General features: G+C 37.2%; 1 pseudogene; it reads left to right on the top strand.

Annotated features, from left to right (window-relative positions):
• LOC119047440 (partitioning defective 3 homolog) overlaps positions 1-10,431 on the top strand; it is a 91,881-nt pseudogene extending 81,450 nt beyond the window's left edge.
• The last annotated feature ends 1,256 nt before the right edge of the window (positions 10,432-11,687 follow it).

Here is an 11,687-nt window from a genome sequence, read left to right on the forward strand (position 1 = left end):
AGCAGATCAGCAAATTTAATTCTGCTGTCTTCTCTTTTTCCAAGTAACATAGTCACAGGTTCTAGAGAACCACTTCCAAATTCAAATGCCTCTTGCCTTTACAATAGATCATTTCAGTCACCAAACTTCTGCCTTTAAACTTTCATGTTCTACTACACCCTTGAAAGGGGAGGGGGTGGGAGGTGTTATTAGTGTAGGGAGACATAAACGTACTAGATGTCCTAGTCTCGTGCACTCCTCTGGCTTACTTCAGCTTTTCATGGTCTTTGAGCTACTTGACAATTCTTTAAATTTTAGGAAACTAGATCACTGGTAGTAATACAAATAGTCTTATAGAAATACAGATAGTATCCAGAGTAATGCAGTTGGTTGTTGATCTACAGCTATTGACCAGTTTTGCCAGTTTGCATCCATTTGTCAATTCTTAAAAAAAACTACACATTTCTTTTCTTGTTGGATTATCTTTTGAACCAGTTGTGATATTTTACTGTCTCTCTCATTAATTTATTTGTTAAATAAAGTCTTTGACATTTTTAATTGATTCCAGAATTACAAAGTAGTTACATCTGACAATCTACTTAGAGCAATTATTGTCTAGGTGGGAAGAAAGATTCCTGGTACTTCCCATACCACCATTTTCCCAGAATCCTCTGCACTGTTTTTAGAGATATTTTGCTAGCACATTTCTGTTCATTTCAGCATTTTCCATGTTTCTATGACACAGTTCCAAGCAAGCTTCTTATAAACTGTCATAGGATACTTTTTTCCCAATCTAAGCACACAAGAATTTAACATAAATTTAACCTATACAAACTTACTAATATGTTTGGGCTTATTCCTACAATCTTATTTCATATTTTCTGTATAGTATTTTTTCTTTTGTTGATCTGGGTTTTTCTTCCTGTCTTTTGTTAAGCAGATGGAATTTTTCTATTTATTTTTCTCTAGTGCAGGAGTACATTTCTATAAAGGGCCAGTTAATACATACTTTTGCAGACTGCACAGTCTCCATCACAAGTTCTCAATTCAGTTCTTGCATAGACACAGCCTTAGGCAGTACCTAAATAAACGAACATAACTATGTACCATTAAAACTTTATTTAAAAAAATCAGGAAGTGGGCCAGATTTGGCCTGTGGGCTTTGGTTTCTTGCCACTGCTCTAAGGTCTTCTAGGTTATATAAAAACTATTTTAAAGCCATCTAGTAAGTAGCCTTTCTTTAGTGATGTTCAAATCAAGGACAAGTAAAAAATCCTTTTCTCATATTCGTTGCTTAAAATTGGACCATTTTTTTCTTTTTAATGTTCAGCTCATGGTCATTTTATTCATCATCTCCCTTTTCCATTATATCTCATTATCATATCATGCTTTTTTCATACCTTTCATCATGCCACCTATTCTCTTGAGTCCTTTGTCATTTTCTTGAGACATTTCTCCCGTGGATCTATCTACCTTCTAACCATCTATCCTCCGGTCCTGCTCTGTATTCACACTGTTTTGGCAAGTTGCACAGCTGTTTTCTAGGATCTCACGTCACTGCCCTCCTGGACTGAGGCTGCTGCTTTCTCAATCCCACAGTGTCTTCCTCTTGCTCAGTTGGCCACCTAAATATTAGGGTACATCCTCATATGTATATCCTCATATAATTGAAAATTATATTTTCAACTTCTAAAATTCTTCCAATGCTCTCTAATTGTTCTTTTTTTTAACAAAATTTTATTGACTTTTCTTTGCACTCTCCCCCATGAAAATATCGTGTAGAATTACTATTTTTAAGTTCTGCACCCTTTAATTTTCTCTACTTCTTCTTCAGTCAGTTTGTATATTCACTTTTTTGTTTCTCTTGGTCCTCCTTTTCATTTAGTTCCTTTTCCTCAATTATCTGATGATGTTTCATTGTTGATTTATGTCTTTGAATGAGAAACTCAGTTGATTACCTAGCAGTTGATGTGGGTTCTCTCTCCTTGAGTGGCAGGACTCACATACCTGGGAGCACCCTGTCCGTGGGAAGCTTCCCTTTATGGTGCCTGGGCATAGGTCAGGCAGGCGAGCTGGAGTTTCCAGTTGCTAAAATAAGAATGGCCTTTCTCTGGCAGTGGCATTCTTTAGAGTTTTCTCCCTCCTGACAGGGCTGCCTTACTCCTTTAGTTTGGCTGCCTTTCTGTCTCAGACCTTTGTACCCTCCCCAGGAACTCTCTCCGATCTGATATATCACTTTGTTTGAGGATATTTGCCTCAGGTTAACACTGCTTTTCTAATTCAATTGCTGGGGCTGCTATTCTAACTATATTATTATCCCCTTTATTGGCTTAGTGCTCTGTCCAGGTCTTAGTATTTGTTCACTCGTATTTTTAGAGTTTCACTGGATCCTGTCTTATCTTCTCAGTGTTTTCCTCATGTACATATTCAGGTTTCCTTAACTCTTGTCTATCCAAACCCATTTTCTTTCTTTCTTCTGGGTGCATCTCACAATTTCTGGTCTGTGGATGGTGACTTTTCTTACTTGCCAGTGTTGATATGACTATACCTACACACATTCTGTAAAATTGAGGGGTTTGGGCTCAGTATTCAGACAGACATTCAGTTCAGTCTCCCAGTTTATTTATTCTCTGTGAGGCCATTTAAGCTAATCATTTTCTGGGATAGTTTTAATCTCTTATTTCAAGTCACAGTGTTATCCTTCTCTGAAAATGTGACATTGACCTTTTTATGTATATTTTATATACACTTTAAATTCTATTTAAATTTTTATTTAATCAATTACCGTATACATTTCTTGTAAAAATTCAACTAATACCAGTAATACCAAGTCCTCCCTGTCATCCCAGTCTTATCCTAAAGATAATCATGGTTCTCGGTTTTCAATGTTCGTTTGCAAAGCTTTTTCTATACATGTATAAATCTACAGAAAATTACATAGAAATTATAGTTTAATCTAAATTTGTTTTTTGTTGCATTTTTATTTAATAATGTCTTACAGTTTTACCTGTGATCTGTAGATCTAGCTCATTCCTTTTTAATTGCTGTACAGTGTGGACTATGGTTTATTTAACCTTCAGTAATAGTTTTGTTTTCACAACAGTGCTGCAACAAATATCCTGTATGTTTCCAGTTGTACACGTATGTGTGAGGATTTAACTGGTCAAGAACTCACATCACTGCTTATAGGGGTATCCACCTTGAAAATCCCCACCAAGGTTTTTTAATCTACAGGAAAAGATTCTCTTTACTTCTAAGGAAGAAATCATTATATGTAATAATATAAAGATGTAAAACCTTTTTTAGGAAGACCCATGAATATGATGTCTTTATATAGTGTATAATACATAAAACACTATATGCTTAGGGGGACTATATATAATACCATTTTTAAAAACTAGAACAGCCCAGGCTGGTGTGGCTCAGTGGGTTGGTGGGTTGGTGGGCACATGTCTGGGTTGCAGCCCAGCTCCCTGGTTGGGGGTGCGCAAGAGGCAACTGACTGATGTTTCTCTTGCACATCATTGTTTCTCTCCCTTTCTTTTTCCCTCTCTTCCCCTCTGTCTAAAAAACAAACAAAATCCTAAAATAAAGTAACTAGAACAATGGTTGCCTCTGGGGAAGAAAAGAACAAAATAAGGGAGGGATATATAGGACTACAATCTATAACACTGAGTTTCTCATAGTGATTAGTAGGTTCATGGGTTTTACTTACACATTTTATGGTCAAAATAAAACTAAAAACAAGTAGGTCAAGGATTAAATCTTTTCTACTTAATTCCAGTGTAGGCAGATTAGAGATCCCTGTTTGTAGAAAAAAGGAAAATGCTTACCAAAAACACAGAAATCTACAACTCTGGTACTAAGAAACTGTATCAACCTAGAAAATACTCAATGAGAGCAGAGCACTTAGATGGAGAAAAAAAGCTCGACAAGTAACTGGAAACCTGTTATAGGTACCTCTATGAATCTCATGAGAAGTCAGTAAATGGTCCCTTTTTCTAGGGCTATGACACTTCCCAGAAACTTTAAGTGTCTGAACCTCTATATCTACACATGGCTGTTGCTCTATGTGGAGTTGTATTTTATGTGTGTAATTAATAAGCCACCAGTGTCAGAGTTCATGATGCCCAACTTGCTATACTTGGAGAGCAAAGATATCTTTAAAATGAGGCACTATTTCTGCTTTTCTTTGTAGCCCTATAGGTCCTCATAGATTCTTGAGTCAACTATTGCTATTTCTTTAACATAACAGTCTTCAACTTTCTAAACACTTGACACCTTCTGACCATATTTTATTTTAATTTTGGAAAGACCCATCCTAGTAAAAAGGATTTTTTTTTGTAACAGAAAAAAACTCCACTTCCTGCCCATTGGAGCTTAATCCACTAGTCAGTTCTTAAAAGAGGAACTGACAAGAATAGTAGCAAAATAAATTCCCAAGCTCAAAAGCCTCCCTAGCAGAGAAAAGGCTGACCTCATTTCTGGACTGCTTTCTGACATGTTTCTCAGCCATAGGATATTTTAGAGAATTTTACATGACACACAACAGAACCACATACCCCTGAAATGTGACTCAGAGAATCATGTTGTGACATATTACATATACTTTTCTATTGTGTGTGCTAGAAATGAAAACTCTCAAAATGAACATTTGGAAAGTTGCTGGTTGTACAAAAAATGGTGGCAGGGTTCTGGTAAAATTCAGTGATAAAGAAGTTGCCTCTTACAAGTTTCAGAGGAGAGATGGCATTTTTCTGTTAAGAACTAGCAAATCACTAACTTAGAAGGATGGAAGCTCAAATTCCCAGTCCTAAGAATATATTAGGAGTACAATTTTAAGATTAAGATGTAAATCCACAAATATTTGGTGAAGGACACAGATAAGCCATTGGAAACAATTACTGATGTTTGACTCAGTTAGCTATTCTTTCTGACAGGATATGAAAGCTGCTTCTGAGATTTCTTTGACTCTGACTCATTGGATTCATTTAGACATTGCCAGCAGAGCAAGCTACAACAAAGCAGATCCATCTTAACAAGCTCACTCCTGGACATTCTAATAAAGAAAAATAATTGAATTTCTGATTTTGAATTTTTTTAAAAAATTCACTCAGCATTTGAGTATTTGGCTTCACACAAAATAAACAGAAATATATATTACATCATCTTCTTCTCCAGAATACATGGGGGGAAAACTCACTGAACTTGCTCCAGGTATCTTGTAGAATCATGAAATACTGAAGTATCTTCCTTGTATTTAGTTTATTCTAACCACACTAAGTGAAAGTCTTGGTTTAAGCAAGCACGGGTTCTGAGCACAGAGATCTGCATGAATAGATGGATATGGGGATCATAAGCACATCATAGTCAATAGATTTCTCAAGAGGCATCTGCTGCTGCAGAGAGAAAATCTCCGACCGAGCAAGTGGCATAGAGAGATGAAGCAGCAAGTTGGCGGCACAGATATGTCTATTCAACTTGAACAGTTTTTTTAAAATGAACCAACATTTAAAAAACAGGAAATTTCACATAAAAATTTAGACTTGTAATTTTCTTGACAATTTACCAAGAACTTCATCCCAAATCTACAGGAGCTAAGTGGCAGCAGCCTCCTCCATTGTTGACTTCTCAAAGCCCACCTCATGTACATTCCCTGCCTAACCTGGTAACACTTGGATTTGGGACCACTAACACAGAGTAAAGCAGAAAACTTAGAATAAAAAACACTCATATACTCATTTCATAGTTGGCACCAAGACAATATTCATTTGGATAAATACATTACCTGGATTTCACCCAAATCTACTGATATGGCAAACTGTGCATTATCCATTAAATGTTAGCTCTGCAGAGGAAACTTGTTGACATAATAAATTATAGTACTTTACTACAGAGTGAATGGTCCCGTGTCCAGACTAGGGTGGGAAAGAAGGAGATTATTATTAAAATTTTACCTATGACTTACAACCCTAGATATTATCCAATTAGAACCGCACAATAAGGTCAAAGGGTAGGTATTTTACAGGTTAGAAAAGCAAAGTTAATGGAACTAAAGCAACTCACTTGATATGAAATAATTACTAAGTGGTACAGCCATATTCAAAGGCAGATCTTTGTGATTTAAAAAATAATTTTATATTTTATCAATTTTACCAAGTTTTCTTATAAACGTATCCTCCTCTCTACCAAATGAAAAAATATTAGTAATCATTTGACTCTCAGTTATGCACTAAAGTATATTTTATAATACTTGTTATTAGCTCCTAACAAATATTTTAAGCTTTAAATTGTAAATTTTTAGAGAAAGACTTTTTTTTTTTTTTTTTTACCAATCTTCAGGTAAAAAGGTCTCTTTCCTTGTATTAGCTTACAGCAGCTGTAGCAGGGACCCTAATTAACAGTGGCTCAAACACATAGAAATGTGTTTCCCTTCTCACAATAGTGTAGGAATAAGTCTAAGGCTATTATGGTAGTTTCAAGTGGTCCAGTCCCAGGTTCTTCTTATCTTGTTCTACTGCCCTAAATTGATACTGTCATCCTCATGGTACAAGATGGTTTGTTACCCCCTCTGCAATCCAGGCACAGGATGGAGAGGAAGGGAGGAAAACTTGCTTTTCCCTTGAAGGATATGATCCTGCAGTTGCCCAGGTTATTTTCACTTACATCTCATTAACGAGAATTTAACCAGATAGCCACACTCTGGCATAAGGGAGTCTAAGGAGGATAGTCATTAGCTAGGGGGCCATGTGCCCAGCTAAAATTTTATTATGGAAGCAGGAGGAAACCAATACTATTAGACAACTACCCATCTTGGGTGCAGCATTTATTTATTTATTCATTTATTCATTTATTTTTAATCCTCACTAAAGGGTATGTTTATTGATTTGAGAGAGAGAGACAAAGAGAGAGGGAGAGAAACCATCAGCAAGTTGCTTCTCATTGGCGCCTCAACTAGAGATCAGACCTGCAACTCTGGTATGTTCCCTGGCTGAGAATCAAACCTGCAACATTTTGGTGCATGGGACATTGCTCCATACAGCTGAGCCATCCAGCCAGGGTTGGGGCACAGCTTTTAAAACTTACATGTAAGGTACCACCAAATTGCACTCTCCCTTCTGAAGTGAACACATCTTTGTTTCTTACAACATGAATTTGCCTGTCTTTCTGTATTTGTTTCACTGTCAAATCATGATTCTTTGAAAAGGCCTTTCTAGGTTACATCTTATGTCCACTTACCCACATCAAAGTTCTTGACATTCTATTTTTCAGTGTTTCCCTTTCCCAATTCTGTATGTTTTATATATTGTACTCACTTGGAAATTACTATTCTCCTATGTTTCAGCAAGTGTTAATCTACCTCTGGATTAATTCAAGACACATATTTCTAATACACTCGTGTGGAGATACAATGAAAATCTTAGGTGGGTTTTTGTTTATATGCAGTGATGTACTACTGTGAATAAAATAAGGCAAGACATTATGTTTATATCTCTTTGTTAGCATCCGGTACATGGATGCATTGAACAAGCAGCAATCAGTAATAGCGGTGAACCTCACATTTAATTAGAATCACAGGGCATCCATTAGGCAGGCACAATTGCAACAGTCATCACCAACAATTAATACCCTTTTGCAAATTGATCTGTAGGGTCAATCTTGCCCTAATCAAAATCTCAGCAGGCTTTTTGTAGCTATTGACAACCTGATTCTGAAATTCGTATACAAATGCAGAGTACTCTAACAGCCAAGACAAGAGCAAATTTTGGAGGACAAGCACTACCTGATTTCAGATCTCATTATCAAGCTATAGTATCAAGACAGTGTACTGTCAAAATAGATAAATAGGTCAAACTGAATAAAGAATCCAGAAATAGACCCACACATATATGGATGACTGACTTTCCACAAAAGTGTAAAAGCAATTGTATGGAGAAAGAATAGTGTTTTTGGGAAATGGTGCCAAAACAACTGAATGTATAAATTCCGGAAAATGAACATTGATTGGTACCTCACATCATATACAAAATTAACTCAAGAATATATCATAGGCCTAAATGATCAAAAGCACGATTCATGAAAGAACTGATAAATTGAAATTCATCAAAATTTAAAACTTTTGCTCTTCTAAGGACACTGTTAAGAGAATAAAGAGACAAGCCATACTGAGAAAATATTTGCAAATTCTATATCTGGTAAAGCAGGGGTCCCCAACCTCTGGCTGCAGACCTGTTAGGAACCAGGCTACACAGCAGGAGGTGAGCTTGAATGTAATGCATGTGAACCATCCCTAACCATTCCTCCACCCTATCCATGCAAGAATAGTCTTCCATGAAACTGGTCCCTGGTGCTAAGAAGGTTGGGGACCACTGTGGTAAAGCACTTGTTTCCAGAATGTATAAAGAATCTTTAAAATTCAATAACAAGAAAACAAACAACCCACTTTAAAAGGTGAGGGATGGACACAGCCCTCCAGAAAACCACCATCAGCTCTGGCCCTAGCACCAGAAAGTATATTTAGTACAAATATAAGCAGTGGTTATAATACCAAACTTAGGAAAGAGATTTAATACCCAACTAAATAAAAGTACAGAAGGTTTGGGATTCAGCATCACTTCCCCAGATGTAACAATAGGTGACTCAGCTCCAACTTATATGAAAAACATCCTCCCCAGAGGGGCTGTCATTCAAGATGGCCAACTTAAGTCGGATCAACTAAGAGATAAATGGAATAGATTTAGCACGCAAATCCCAAGAGGAAGTTGTTTCCCAGTTGAGAAGTACCAAGATGGAAGGGACTGTCGGCCTTCTGGTCTTTCACAACAAAGATGCTTTCTACCCAAGGGAACAGAATGCAGAGCCAAGCTAAATTCAGCCTCCAAAAGAAACAAAGAAGATGAGGATTTTCCTTTTACACCTGATGACACCAGGGAATTTCTGAGGTTTGAAGTTCCACTTAATGATTCAGGATCAGCAGTCTTGGTGTCAGTGTCAAAAGTAACCAGTCAAAATAGGTCATCAGGCAGATTTGGAAATCTTTGTCAAGTCCACTATTAATGTAGTAGCAGAAGTAACTAAAGATGGAAGGCTCTGGGTGAATCAATGATCAGCTGAGAGCAGTGAATGGAGAATCACTGTTGGGCAAGACAAATGAAGATGTCATGGAAATCTTCAGAAAGGCCATGTTCACTTCAGGGAACAAGCAAGGAATGATTTAGCTCATTGTAAAGCTAATAACCAAGTGGAATGAGCTGTTGTCACCTGGGAGGCCTTCTGCCCACTGAAGCAGTGTTGGATGACAGAGAAAAAAGAATTTCCCATTCCACCCTGGCTGATATGGTTCAGTGGTTTGAGTGCTGGCCTGTGAACCAAAGGGTTGCCAGTTTGATTCCAAGTCTGGGCACATGCCTGAGTTGTGAAGCCAGGTCCCCAGTAGGGGTTATGTGAGAGGCAACCACACATTGATGTTTCTTTCCCTTTTGTTCTCCCTCCCATAGAAGATGACAGGTTACCAGTGCTTACTCCATAGCTCCAACCAGTCATCTTCCAGCTCACATGGTGATGTGGGACTCATGAGGACAGACACTGGCCCCTGGGCTAAGGCTGAAGTCAGTAATTTAGCAGACTGCTCTTTGAGTCCCAATGTGTATCCAGTTCTTCCTTTTCAGTGAGAAATATTCGGGCACCACATTATGTCAGAAAACACACAGAGCAATTTTCAGATGCCTATCTATTGGATTTCATTAAAATGCAAAAATTGAAAAGAATGGATTTAGGATCCTGGTCAGGTGCCTCAGTTGGAATGTTGTCCCAGTATGCCAAGGTTGCAGGTTCAATCCCCAGTCAGGGCACATACAAGAATCAACCAATGAATGATAAGTGGAACAACAAGTCAATGTTTCTCTCTTTTTCTCAAATCATTTTTTTAAAAAAGAATAGATTAGTATTTGATGAGACTAAAACTCAATACAGCGGATGGCCAGAAAGCAGGTTCTGCCCCCAGAGATGTGGAAGCTTTGCTGGATCTGAAGAAGTCCAGCTCATTAGAGACTCTGCAGACAGCAATCACTAAGTGACTTTGGGGATATTCGTTTCCATTGCCTGCAAAGCACAGGTAAGCAGAGAAAAGGGATATGAGAAAAGCTTCAGAGGTGCCATGGACAAGTCTTATGATAAACTCACAGTAGATGACAATGATGAAGGCCTGGACATATTGGAAGAAGACACAGAAGAAAGTTCAAGATCAGGAAATAGCCTGTCTCTACAACCAGTGACAAGCCTTCAGATTCTTTAAAGAGACAAATGAATGGAAACTAAGAGAAAGGCAATGAGATTTATAGGAGAAAGGATAAAACTGGAAAAGAGAAAAAGAAAATAAAAGCCAAGAAGAAAATGCTGAAAGGCATGGGAGACATGTTCAGCCTTACCAAACTGAAGCCTGAGAAGAGATGAACAACAAACCAGATTTGAAAATGACTTGAGAAACACACATTGCACAGTTGTTTAAAACAATAAATTTACTTTTAATGGAAATAAATAAATAGTAGCAGGAGGGGGTTATACAAAAAATTTGAACAGACATGTTACCAAAGAGGATGGTAGTAAATAAGCTTGTGAAAAAAGGCTCAACGCCACTAGTCATTAGGAAAACGCAAATCAAAACCACAATGTGAAATCATTACCAACCTGTCAGAACAGTTAGACTTTAGAAGACTGCCATACCAAGTGTTAGCAAGGATGTGGAACAACTGCTGGTAGGAATTTAAAATGGTCCAACAACTTTGGAAATGGTTGGACAATTTCTTTAAAAAGTAAGCATAGACCTACCATATGATCTAGTCATTTCATGCTTAGATTTTTTTCAAAAGAAATGAAAACATGTCTTACAAAGACCTGTACATGAGTGTTCATAGCAACTTCATTTGTAATAACCCCAAACCGCAAGCAACTCAGATGTCCATCAACAGGTGAACGGCTAAACAAATTGCAGTATATCCACACAATGGAAAACTACTCAGCAGTAAAAATGAACAACCTACTGATCCATGCAACACCTTTGATGAATTTCAAAAAAGTATGCTGAGTGAAAGAAGCCAGACCCTTCTAGCCCCCCAGAAAGGAGTACAGATTATGAGTCCTTTTGTATAAAACTCTAGAAAGAGCAAACTCTTGCAGTGACAGAAAACAGGTCAGTGATGCCTGGTGTGGATTTGTGGGAGGGGCTGACCACAAAGGGGCAACAGAAGGAAACCTTCTGGAGCAGTGGCACTGCCCTGTATCTTCATTGTTGTGGAAGGGTCTCACGCCATTTGTCAAAATTCAAAGAAATGATGACTTCTATGACAATACAATTTAAGATAAGTGATTTTAATAGGTGATTTGATAGACCATTTTTATATGCCAGAAGTAACACAAAGTCCATTTTTAATAAGTAAGAACCTAAGATATTTGTTAATTTTACTCAATTGTTCCTTGATGCTAGCCTATGACATAATATCAAAATATAATTCGTGAAAGGCAAAGTTTAACAGTTTTTAAAAAATGAGATTCAAGGGTAATGATGATCTATTTTTTTTCAAAGATAGAATTTCCAATACCTAGAAAAATGAATAGACTGCTTATCTGTATGTAATTCCTCAACAAAAATTATTTGTTGTAAGAAATAATTTTTCTTACATTATTTCTTACAAATAATTTGTGATAAGCAT

Source organism: Artibeus jamaicensis, unplaced genomic scaffold (assembly GCF_021234435.1).
Source record: "Artibeus jamaicensis isolate MK-2021 breed Jamaican fruit bat unplaced genomic scaffold, CSHL_Jam_final contig_387, whole genome shotgun sequence".
NCBI classification, from domain to species: Eukaryota; Metazoa; Chordata; class Mammalia; order Chiroptera; family Phyllostomidae; genus Artibeus; species Artibeus jamaicensis.